Source organism: Rattus rattus, chromosome 10, assembly GCF_011064425.1.
Source record: "Rattus rattus isolate New Zealand chromosome 10, Rrattus_CSIRO_v1, whole genome shotgun sequence".
Lineage (NCBI taxonomy): Eukaryota > Metazoa > Chordata > Mammalia > Rodentia > Muridae > Rattus > Rattus rattus.
In genome coordinates, this window is record NC_046163.1 from 72,016,072 (window position 1) to 72,028,936 (window position 12,865).

At 42.1% G+C, this 12,865-nt stretch overlaps 1 long non-coding RNA gene across 1 annotated transcript; it reads right to left on the reverse strand.

Annotated features, from left to right (window-relative positions):
* Window positions 1-1,828: 1,828 nt before the first annotated feature.
* LOC116911001 lies at window positions 1,829-12,011 on the reverse strand. Its single transcript, XR_004389294.1, has 3 exons — window positions 11,944-12,011; window positions 9,335-9,409; window positions 1,829-2,059 (listed from the first exon to the last, which is right to left on the reverse strand). It is a non-coding gene; the product is annotated as an uncharacterized LOC116911001 (long non-coding RNA).
* Between the last annotated feature and the right edge of the window lie 854 nt (window positions 12,012-12,865).

Consider the following 12,865-nt stretch of genomic DNA (forward strand, 5'->3'; position numbering starts at 1 on the left):
GTAACAAAGCAGTCTTTCCTCCTGGTAAAGTAAATTACAGCATTTCCCATGCCAAGAACATAGCATAATCCTTGCTACTTCATGGACTTGGTGTGTGACATCTCTGTGGCCTCTCCTGCTGTCTACACTTCCGTTAGAACCCTAGAGAGAAATCTAGGCTGATCTTTACTTTAGGGATCTTGCAGCACAGCACATAATGACACTTTAAGGGATCATTGTTTATAGCACCTCTCTCCAGCTGACCCACCTTCCTAATGATGACATAGTCCCTTGGCCACTTCTGTTCTCCTTTCTTTCCAGTCACAAAGCAGCTCCTTTTAAGAGTCTGATTACTTGAAAATGGCTAAGAAAGTTTACTCTGATCAGGACCCCTCCTCCCCCGAGTGTCCAGGGTCCTCTGACCTACCAATCCATGAGGCTGTGGGTTTAGTATCTAGTACACTGTCCCCATGAAGCCTTGTCTTTTGGGAAACTGATGGAGTCAGCATGAACTCCAGATGGTTCTGACAGAAGTGCTTGCCTAAGACTATTGTCCTCTCAGATAACTTAACAACACAAGCAGAAGTGATTTGGAAGCCTGTCGGATAGCAGGTAAATTGCATATTGTTTTTGTTTGTTTGTTTGTGGCCCTGAATTTCTTAGGAAGCAGGGATATTCCATTCATCACTTGTCTAGATATCTGTGTATTGGACCTGGAGCCACTTACTTGCCCTTGATAATAGAAAAATAATTTTATTAATATAATTTTATTTTAACTTTGTGATGTGCCCAAGAGGTTATTTACATATATTCTCTCTCTCTCTCTCTCTCTCTCTCTCTCTCTCTCTCTCTCTCTCTCTCTCTTTCTTCCTTTTTTTCTTTTTCTGCCCCTCTTCCCCCTCTTCCTCTTTCTCCTCTTCCTCCTCTTCCTCCTCCTCCCTTTTCTTTGTTATTGAAAACTTCCCAGGACAACAGCCAATAAAAAGCAGACTGGGGACTGTTGCTGTCAGTCAGTGTGTGCTCAGTGTTGTCAAACTTGGTCTTAGATACTCCCTCAACATGTTTTGGCTCTTGCTCCTTGGGTACACAGGCGGGCAGCATAGCCATGGAAACATGGAATTTCAGCCCAGCTTGTACCTGCTGAATCAGAATGTGCCTTTCAACAACGTTCCTGGGTGGGCTAGGAAGATGGCTTAGTTGGTAGTGTTGCCTTGCAGGCATGATGTCCTGAGTTTGAGCACTAGAACCTACGCAAAAGGCAGAGATGATGACATGTACTTGGAATCCCAGCAGGAAGGTGATGGAGATGCTCTCTGGCTTGCTGACCAATCAGCCTAGCCTCATCAGTAAATATCAGGCCTTGAGAATCTGTCTCTAAAAGCCAATGTGGATAGCATCAATAGCACCTGAGGAATAACAGCCAATGTTGTCCTCTGGCCTCCACAACTAGGCTTATACATATATGTGAACCTGCACCACATGCACATCACACACACGCACACACACACACACACACACACACACACACACACACACACACACACACACACACACACAAAAGGTTCTTGGGTAATTCTGCAAATCCGAGGTGTGAGAAACAGTTCTATTTGAGAGAAGCACAGGGTACAGAACACATATAACTTTAAGCTTTCTTGTAGTCACATTGCAATGTTAAAGCAAATTAATGAGAATTATTTTAGCCTTAACAATCTATTTTAACTACACATATATCATAGATTGATGCGGAATATTGCATTATCATTGAGTCTTGGCACTTGAAATTTAACACTTACACATCTCAGTTCAGAGAAGACACTTTTTATTGACTCTGACACACTGTATGGGTGGCCTAGCTCCAGAGCAGGGTTCTTGAAGGCTACCAGGGATCAGAGCCAACTGAAGATCTGGTGGAAACACATGCTGTATCTTCTTCCTCCAGTTCTTTATGTAGATCTGGCTCTGAGTACTGCCGATTCCACTTCTGAGAAAGTCCAGGTAGTGCCCATTCAGCTGACACTAGACAACAGTGGTAGCCATTGCTTCAGAACTATGTTTTACATATCCCAACAGGCACAAGTTTCTACAATTAGGAGGGAAACAAAGAAGAATGGGGTGTATGGGAGAAAGAGAAATGACAGTCAGAATAAGAAGGTTAGCTCCTCACTTCTGAGACACAATGGCAAAGGCTGCGCTTTGGAAGTCAGATACAATTGATATGGGGGTTTTAATAGGTTAGCCTCCATAGACTCATGTGCTTGAATGCTTAGCCCTTAAAGAGTGGCACTGTTAGGAGGTGTGGCCTTATTGGAGTACTTGTGGCCGTGCTGGAGGAAGTGTGTCACTGTGGGGGTAGACTTTAGTGCTCCTGTGCTCACACAGTGTATGTGGCACACAATCTCCTTCTGCTGCCTGAAGATCAAGATGTAGAACTCTCAGCTTTTCTCTAGTATCATGTCTGCCTGCAGGCTGCCAAGCTCCCTGCCATGAAGATAATGGACTAAATCTCTGAAACTCTAAGGCAGCCCCAGTTAAATGTTTTGTTTTGCTTTGCTTTGTCTTAATATAAGAGTTGATGGGGTCATGGTGCCTATTCACTGCAATAGAAATCCTAAGACAGCTCTTGCTCCTCTTTTGCACTCTCCAAACTCTCCAGTTTCCACTCTCTCCCCAATCCCCCCTCCTTCCACCTGCTCATGGCCAACCTCTACTTCTCTACTTCTCTAATTTCTGTCTTTCTCTGTCTCCCCTCTGTCTCTGTCTCTGTCTCTGTCTCTGTCTCTGTCTCTCTCTCTCTCTCTCTCTCTGACTTACTCTGCCTCTACTACTGTCTTGACTCCCCTCCCCATACCCTGAATAAACTGTATTCTATACTAAAAAAGAATCCTAAGACAGTCGTCCATGGGAAGATAAACTAACCATCTTGACAGAAATGAATATATTTTTGAGATACTTGTCCCGTCAGTGATAGCCAAATTAGACTATTAAGACAATGGCTACAAGGAATTGGAATTTTTCTGGGAATTTCATGCAGGGAAAGGAAAAGAGTGAGGCGTGGTGCTCTTCTCACACAGTTCTGGCAACTTGTCAGACCACCTTGCAGGAGAGATTGGAGTAATGATAAGCAGAACTAAACCTTGACCAGAACTGCTTAGTTAATAGATAACTCTTGCCTTCTATTTAAAACCTAAACCTTGTAGTAGAACCATGAAGATGGACTTAGGAATTCACTGGTATTCTGTGTCTGCTCCTCTTCCCAATGTGGCCACATGCAATAAGTCTGATTTTTCCGCTTTTTAGTATTGTTTGTCTGTTTATTTGGACTGTTAGGACTGCTAGGACCCAGGTTCTGACCCTAACAACTCTTGCAACAAAATCAGCAGACTGATTTGACCATGTTTTTACTTGACTTAGAAAACAATACAAAACTGTGCCCCTGTGACTTGGGGTCACACCTCATGCCCCAAAACTAGGTTCAGTCTCCAATCTTCAATAATAAAATAGCCAACTTAATAGTAGGACACATAAGAGGGGAGATGTAGGCTCAATGTAGGCTCTTGGGAAGAGGAACAAAAAGATTCACTACCTCCAGCACCCCAAATCCATCAGGGTCCTGAAATCAAAGTAAAGTTTAACACAGGGCTAAGGATGTGCCTACCTACATAATCCTGGTCAAGTTGTGATCTGGCCTATCATTGATCCATCATTGCCTAGGCCTCAGTCTAATTCTATAGGGTGGTCTGATGATAAAGAACTAGGATTTAGATAGATTCCCTGGCAGGCTGACAGAGAGGAAAGAGGGCTGTGACTGGATAATAAAGATGACAAACTTTGCAGATACTCCTTTATCCACCTGACCTGAGCCAAGAGTTTGGTAGGCTTTTTCTCTAACTAATAGAGCCCCTGCCTGTGTGTGGTCCAGCAATTTCAAAACCAGACCAGGATGTGCTTACCCCAAACTTGTGGACTCGTCAGCATCCCTGTCAATTTTTCAAACTGACCAACCCTAAATTGGGGGAGGAGGACCTCCTCAAATTCTTGAAACCTCCATACCTCAAGGACAGATGGGGCCTTTGGTTTCTGGAGTCCCACCTCAGCATTGTGGAACATCTTTTTCTTTGTGTGCCTTGGTATAGTGGTGGTGGTGGTAGCGTGTGTGTGTGTGTGTGTGTGTGTGTGTGTGTGTGTGTGTGTGTTTGTATGGGCAGGGGTTCACACACACACACACACACACACACACACACACACACACACACACACACACACACACTGCTGGGGATTTTTCCTTCTCCCAGAATGATATTCCTGGGGAAGTTCCCATTCTGGGGAGGGGGGCTGAATATTGAGACACAAGGGTCTTTTAAGAGTACCTTCATTTCTGTCAGTCCAATTATATGTCTGAACTCAGTGAATGCTTCTCTAAAAGTTTCTGAAGTGTGTCCAGGGTCCATGACACTTTATGACACCATCTCTTGCATTTAGTGTCTTCTTTGAAGTTTCCCTTGACTCTCTTCTTCCTGTCCATCACATTCAATGAACTTTTCTCTATTCTGTGGAGGAGAACCTACCAGGGCTATCTGCTTCTCAACTTTTCCCATTCCCAGTTTGCCCTGCACATTGCTACCAGGAAGACCCTTTGGGAAGGTAAACCTATTCATATCCCGCTTTTGGTATAAATGACCCAAAGCTTCCCTTTACCTTCAGAACAAAGCTAACCTGTTGTTCTGATCTTTGAGGCTCCCCATGAAACCCTTGCCAGCCCTACTTCAGGACATTGGCTATTCTCTAACTGGATGAGCTTTTATCTGACCTGGAACTGTATTCAGTGAGCCTTTTGTTTAAAGTCACATGTCTCCTGGCTTAATGGCTAGCTAATTCTCCCTTTAGCTTCAGTTTAAATGTCCCTTCCTCCTAGACCAGGCAGTACAGGAAGAAGTCACTACAGGAACTGAAAGAGAGCAGCCTACCCTGGGTCTCCTCATGGCACTGTGATCCTTCATACCACTTACCAAGCTTTGTTAGTTACTAGTGTCTCCCTCAGGAGGAGCTCAGGAGGAAAGGGGACATGAATTAGGTCTGTTTCACCCTTAATCCCTCTCAGTGCAGAACCTGGCACAGAGGTAACTGGCTTCTGTGTATGATCTAACTGGACAATTCTGCCATGTTAATTACAAGGAAACAACAATATTAAAGATTCTCTCTTGGATGTGTTTTGCTCAGGGCCATTCACAGGTGAGAAAAGGGAACTCAGCAGTATTGATATGAACATATTAGAATGTTCAAGAAAGATCTAAGAAGACAGAAAGGGGGATTGCAGCAGGCTGGCTGCACCATGACGGCCAATGTCTAGAGGAAAATGTATCAGTTATTCGCAGGAAAATGCTCACCAGGAGATCCAGGCTGATGGCACAGAGGACGGTTTTCATTTTCTTTATTTGGGCAAGCTCCTGTGCCATTTTAAATTAAACTAAATCCCATATGGTTGCTTGCTGTAGAATTTATTTTTAGGCTTCAGCTATCATCTCTGGGGTGTATCCTGTTTCTTTTTATAGCCAGACCACAGCTATTGATTCCCAGGATCGTTGTGTCTTCTTTGTCTAGGTGCAGGCGGTCTAGGCAGCAGTGATTGCTCCCTACCAGGGGAGCTGCCTGAAAATACCAGGGCAGCTCCAAGGCAGCCTCTCCTTTGCTGCTTCTGCTCCATGCCCACAGCAGAGGACCAGCTGGGGGTTTCATTGCCAGAAAAGCTGATATATCAGCTGGAATCCCACAGAGGGAGGTCCCCACCAACTCAGACATTTACATGTGGGCAGACCTTAGCTCCAAACCCATTCTTCATCCTGCCTCATACTTGCCTCCACAGTGGTGTCTTTTGTTGTGCCTGTGCTAAAGGGAGTCCTGGAGCCCCAGCTATTGTGAGCCTCCAGTCTGCTATGTGTGTAAGAGGGGTGGGGGGGTAGGAAGCACACATGCTCATCTGCCTTTCCTCCCTCTTCTTTTTATTATCATTAATAATGAAATATTGAGTCCAGGCTGCTAATGAGCCTAAACTCCCCTCTGTTCGTTTATTTTTTGCCTCCACACTGTCACTTCAGAGTAAATTACTTTTCTCTGCATCTTGTTCAGGGTATATCACACCAGTATGACCCTCCCCCTCCCACCCTTGTTCTAATCTCAGGGTTATTCAGTTTCTTTCACTGCAGTTTACTGAGCAAGGGAGGTCGACCCATCTATCATACTTAAACCTGCGCAACACGTCTTCTGCTGCAATTGAGACATCTTTCTTGCTGCACTGAGTTGCCTTGGGTTTTAAACGCTTATACAATACACATAGCTGTAACCTATAAAAGAGTAAATACATAATATATACTGATATCTCTGTGTTATGAGTCTAATGGAAAAATATTTAAAGACCGAGAGCAGAGAGAGACCTGATCTGGAGGGAGGGGGCTAACGAAACAGCTTCCTACACCATGCAGACACATCTGCTGGGCTCTGGCTCCGGCTTATGGCATGCTAAGCACTTTCTTGTCAATTGGGAGATGTCAGGATGTGAAAGCAGCTAACAGATTTTGTGCCAGGACAACAGCTAGCACCTCCACTATGCTTTTGTCTTCTGTTCAAAGAAGCTAAAGTAACCTTCATCCCACAGCCATTGCTTCTAGTCTCCTCTGCTGCCTGTCACTGCAAAGCACTCAGTCCTCCTCCCTCCTTTTCCTTTCCTGATTCCATGCTCTTTACCTGCTTCCGGTGACATCCCACCTTTGCCTTTCAGAGTGTGACCTTAGACAAAGATCACAGCCTTCTTAGCTGAGTGATAGCAATGCCGGTTCCTTTGGACTGCTTTGGAGCTGTGGCATGCTTCGTAGACTTTTAAAACTTTTCCCCACTAATTTACAGTTTCCCCTCAGGAAATTGTTTTCTGCCTCAGATAGGTATGTACAATAAATACACATATCAAACACCTGCTGAAGATAAGCCATAAGAAAAGTATCTTAAACAATTTTTGTATGCATATAGTTCTACCATTTGTTAAAGAATGAAAGCAGATTGAGTACTAATGAGATGTAAGTGTTTGTATATTTTTACATAAAGATTTAAATCTCGACAGAGTATTCAATAGTAGAGGGGATATAGAGCATATTCAGTGTTTTTTGGAATTGATCGATATTTTAATTTTTCAATCATTGCTGAGTGTTGCTTTGCATAAATGCATAGTATATAATGACAGAAGTGTGCTTACAGACACTTCTGAGGTTCCTAGAAATTCTGTTCTAATCCCAAGTCAAAAATTCATACAGAGATTTCAAATGCAATTCAAGTCAGCAACTCAAACAGTAATTTTAAAAATCAAACATTTTAGCATAATATAACCCAAATATGCACTAATTTGGTACTTAAATGCCGAGGAATGATGTCAGGAGCATATTAAAATTCTTTGTTTCTTGTAATTGAACCATTATGTTTCATTAAGGGCAGAACACTGACCCTCTAAAATAGTCTCTAATCTGAGCTGAGGAGTTCTAGGTGGTTTTTATTGTCCTTACCTGACAATGTGCACAGTACAAAGTGCATGCTGCCTGTTCAGAAATGAGGTTGCTGCAAAGTTGCTTAACACAGCATGGTCAAACACTGCCACAAATTCCTGAGACTTATCGCACAATTGACTTTAGGTTAATTTTTTTCATTGTACATTCAGAACATTTTGCTGTGACCCCCACATTCAGTAATCCCAGGTAGGGTTGCAAGCCATAGTTTAGGAATATGGGCTCACCACAGAGCCTCATGCTTGGAAAATGCTTAATAGATTTTTTTCTTCTTTGGCTTCCTTTTTATATTTGCCACTTCTTTTGTTATCAGTATGAATTCTGACTCAGAGAATAAATGTTCTCCAATCACTCCTCCATCCTATACAAAATAGTACAAGTTTTATGTTGTGGTTGATAAAACTTTCAGGAGCTGAATAGATGATACACATCAGAAATTTGAAGCTGTCTCTTTATTTAAAATTTTAGTATCTTGTTTATTGTTAATTTCTTGCCTTAACTTTTAAAAATTACAGTATGAAACTATTTATCTTAAGTTTAGAGCTTTCGGTTCTGTGCCTGTGATGAGAGAGTCCTGGGCATTAGTGGCTTTAATGAGCCCCAGTTTCCACTGTCACAGAAGCATGTGTCTTCAGTTTCCTTGACTTTTCTACTTTTGCTATGTGTATATACTTGTAACATTAGACACATTCTTTATACGTTTATTTTCTGATTGTGTATGTGTGACATGTGTGGCTTTGTATGTCAGTGAAGGGCCAAACGGTGTCAATTTCTGTGGAAATGAGGCTGTAGCAGGTTGTGAGCTGCTCAATATGAGAACCAAACCTGGTCCTCTTCAGGAACAGTATGTGCTCTTAGAGGATAAACTATCTATGCAGTCCTGTCAGCATGCACTGTCTGGATAAAAGGGTCACCCTCTTTGTACTGCCATAGGAGAGCAAAGGAAGGAAGAGTCCATTTAACCCACAAAAGAAGAGATCATTGGACTGAGCATGAAGGAAAAGCAAGCAGAAGACACATTTGAGATCTCTGAGACCCAGATGACAGGTTTTCAAATCTTCCCAGCTGATCCATGAAATCTCATCTTGCATTCCTTGATAAGCCATGACTCACTTAGGGACCAGCCTAGACGTGGGATTTCTTATGAACACGACCTTGTGGGTACAAGACGTCCTAGTAAAAAGATTAGGTAGCAGAAGTCAAATGGCATGGCTTAGCTGTTTTCATTTCCATATGTGCTAGTAGGACTGCAGGAGGTGGGGGAAGGGATCTTCTCTGTGTCCCATGATCAAGTAGGGGACATAGAGTGTAGTTCCATACAGTACTTTTGGTTTGAGGATAAAGAGTAGCCACTAGTCAAGGAACAAGCCGACTCTTTGAGCTCCCAGGACTATTTGCCAAAGTAACACAGTTCTGTGTTTACCTTCTATGAGCATTCAGGATACTGTTGGAAAATTATGCAATTATTTTCCACGTCTTGCATTTCTGGCAGAGTCTTAGAAGTTTTCATAGTTTTTGGATAAATCTACTGTCTATTAAAACAAAGAACCTGTAAGTCTCACATAAATCCCTCAGCTAACCCTATCGCACCAGCCAAATCCAGCCAGTGTTTAGGCTCAGCTCCACATAAGTCACTAAGCAAACCTAAAATTCATTAACCAGATACAAACTTCTTTTTCTATTTCTTCAGATTTATTCTGATTTGAAGCAAAGTGTCAGTAGCACTTTTGTTCCAATTTGTTCTTCTATTGTTTGTAAATATGCCTGAAGAATATATTAAAATGTCACAACGGAAGCATCAAGCCACTTACCTTTATAATCATGATTTAAGATCTAGCCTGGTGCTGGAGTCTTACTGGGTAGTGGTCTTCAAATTCAGCAGACATCTACCAGAGAGATTTAACAGGAAGAATTATTATTCCCAGTGATTGGGATCCACATTCTAACTTAATGGGTCTGGAATGGTATCAGAAAACTGGCATTTTCAACATGTGCCCATGTGGGATGGTTAGTTTTACAGCATGTGTCCAGATGGGACAGTTAGTTTTGGTTGTCAACTTGACTGATTGGGAGATAGCTAGAAATCTGGTGTGGAAAAGAGTTCAGAAGCCTTTGGTATTGGTTTGTAGGAGGAATTTGGGGGAGTTTGGGGGACTATAGAATGCTGGAAGCAGAGCTCAGTAGATGATCCTGTTGAGGATCAGTCATGGTTGTGCTTGTGAGGTTTCAGATAGAAATAAGGACTCTACTGGGATTCCAGCTATGCAACCTGTGGTGTCACAGTCTTGGCAAAGAACTAAGATCTATTTACCCATACCCCAAAACTTTATATAGGCTAAGTTTAAAGGTGCTGGGTAGCTTTTTGGTAGAAGAAATTTTATGGCAGCCTAACATTAAAGAAGCATACTGGATGCTCCTATCTACCTTAAGCTAGATTTACAATGAAAGTCAGGAACAAAAGCCAGTGTAGAAATACTTTTTAAAAGTGTAGCTTGGACAGAACAGAAGTATGTGTGAATTTCAAGTTTAAAATGGCACAGTCTCCAAAAAGAGTTATAGCACTAAAAAGAAGTCAATTAGACTCCCTACTGGGAGAAAAGGGAAGATGTCTTGAGGAAATTGTCAAGATACCACCCTTACTCCAGTACAGTTCCAAAGGCGTGAAACTCACACTCATTTCAAAGGCTTTCACTACAAGTGAGAACAATAGGCCCCATTTGTACAGGGTTACCTAGAAAGTAATTTTTCTTTGGATTTATTTCTATTTGTTCATCTGTAGAGATATCAAAGGCTGCTTAAGACATGGCACAAGTGGCCTGAATACAGTTTGCATTAGTGCAGACACTGGTATTGTCCACATGGTGCTAATTCTGTTAATTATACCAGATGCAGGAGTTAGGGGATTATGGCAGCTTCTACCTAAGATTTCAGCAGAAAGCCCAGAAAACTAGGTGGTATATGATAGTTTTCTAAGATATTTTGTGTTGTTGTGATAAAATACTGAAACCAAAAGCACTCTCTCTCTCTCTCTCTCTCTCTCTCTCTCTCTCTCTCTCTCTCTCTCTCTCTCACACACACACACACACACACACACACACACACACAACAACGTTAAAAATAAGAATAAAATCTTAAAACTCTGTAACAGCAGGATTGAGTTGCCTAAAGGTGAACTTTTAGAGGATGATTTGAATAAAGTCAAGCAGAGGCCCCAAGAAATTAGAGATGCCAGGAATGTGGAATGGAATGCTTTCTAAGGAGGCCTGGAGACAGCCAGAACAGCAAGTCCATGGGTGTGGTCCTATGGGCTTCAGCCGACAAGGTTGTGGGGATAGGGCTTCCTCAGCCTTTGGAGCTCACACTTTACTATCCTGTGTCCTGCACACCTGACAGAAGTTACAGGATTTAATTCTTACACTGCTGGATTTTACTCTTGCTTCCATCTGGACTTGGCTTCCTCTTTCTCTTTTCCTATCTTCTGAAATGAGGATACTAGTGACATATCTGTGTGTTCTGTAAGTGTATGACATTAAGTTTATACCTGTTTTTGCTTTGAGTTTCAAAGGATACTTTGTGCCTGGATGTTCAGGAATGCTGGAACAGTGACTATTCTATAGAATCTTAGAGATGAGCTAAACTTATTTTCACTATGAGATGGAATTGTGCTTCGTCCAGGAGAAGAATTCTACACTTCACTTTGGGTCCAGAATGTCTGCCCAAGAAACCACCTCACCAGCTCCTGCCTCTCAAATATTGCACCACTGACTACACTACTAACTAGTAACTCATGGTAGTATAAGTAACCTGTTCCTCATTAATTCAAGAATTTTATCTCATGGGTTAGTTCATGAGGAACAGGTTACTTAAAACACTTCAAGCCACTTTTCGGAATAGGATGGTGTGGCCTTAAGAAGGACATTAAAAAGTTTGTCTTGTCTCTTTTGAGTGAAGTGAGCTTCCTCAGCTATGTGCACCTCTGTGAGGTAGTGTACTGTCTAAGACCCAAAGCAATAGCTCTAAGAGACCATGGAATAATCTTCCTAAAACCAAGAGCCAAAATAAATCTTTCCTAACTTTAAGTTGATTACTTAGGTGTTTTGCCACAGCAATAGAAATCTGATCATCATCACATCAAGTGTTGTAGATGCTGATTATCTGGAGACTGAGATCTGAATACTATTGGTGTAGACCCTGGATGTATCAGTGATGCTACTGATATTTGGATGGTCCCATAAATTCAATAATCTCATAAACACAAGATCCTTTAGTCCACCATTACAGTAAGCTGTGCTGCTACTCTTATATATTCCTTTCTGGTATCTTATCTGCTCTATCCTCAGTCTTTTCTTTTCTACCCAGCCAATGGGTAGAATACCACCCAGCCAGTGAGTAGAAAAATATGAAGGGCAAGCTTCTCCACCTCTTAGCCATCTTATCACACAGGAAGCATGTGTCATCAACAGGATGGTTCTTGTTGTCCAGATGTACCTAGGAGGAAGCAGAAATGTATTCGGTTGACTTCATATAAATCCTTCTGTGACACACTTAAAGGGTGTTTGGGTTTTATTTTGTTTGTGAAAGTTTAGTTAATGGCCTCAGTTTTCTACTTTGCATCAGTACTGATTGCATCCAAACCTGATTGCGTCAGGTTTCTATGTTTGTGTTTCTTTCTTAAATAATGGGTACCTTACCATGCTCTGTCTTGTCTTTGCAGAGAACAGGAGCCCTGATGGTGGAGCTGGGGTTTGAAAAAGGATACCAGCAGAGGAAGAAGCACATACTACCTCAAAGAGCCACAGCTCCCTTCTGTAAGATCTCCCATGCATAGTTAAGCCAGAAACTACACCCATGAAGTCTCACCAACATGACTGCCTAAACATGAGCTGAACAAGGACAACAATAGACATGCTAAAATGGACAAGGAAAGTCCACAAGTACTTAGCTCCCCACAGAACTATAGGTAGCTAAGAAATGCCGAGGGTGGAAGAAATAATCATGCTCTTTTACTTAATGGGGGAAGAATATAAGCAAATATAGGGTGTGGAAAGGAGGAGAAAAAAGAATCTGGTTTTCTTGCTTGTTTTACTCATGCTGCTCCTTCTGTGTTTCAGTTCCACATGGTTAGTGTGAGAACTGGAGAATGAGCATCTGGCTGAGGCTAATTTTTGTTACAATCATGATTCTGACAAGCTGAATGGTGCCCAACTATATATGTAGGCAGCGGTGCTTAAAATATCCATGCAACCACCACCAGCTCGAAGAAGCATTATATACAAGCAGAAAAGATAGCATTGTGTGCCAAGTAAGGTTCAAAGGCAGACATTCATGTTGAAATCAGTTTC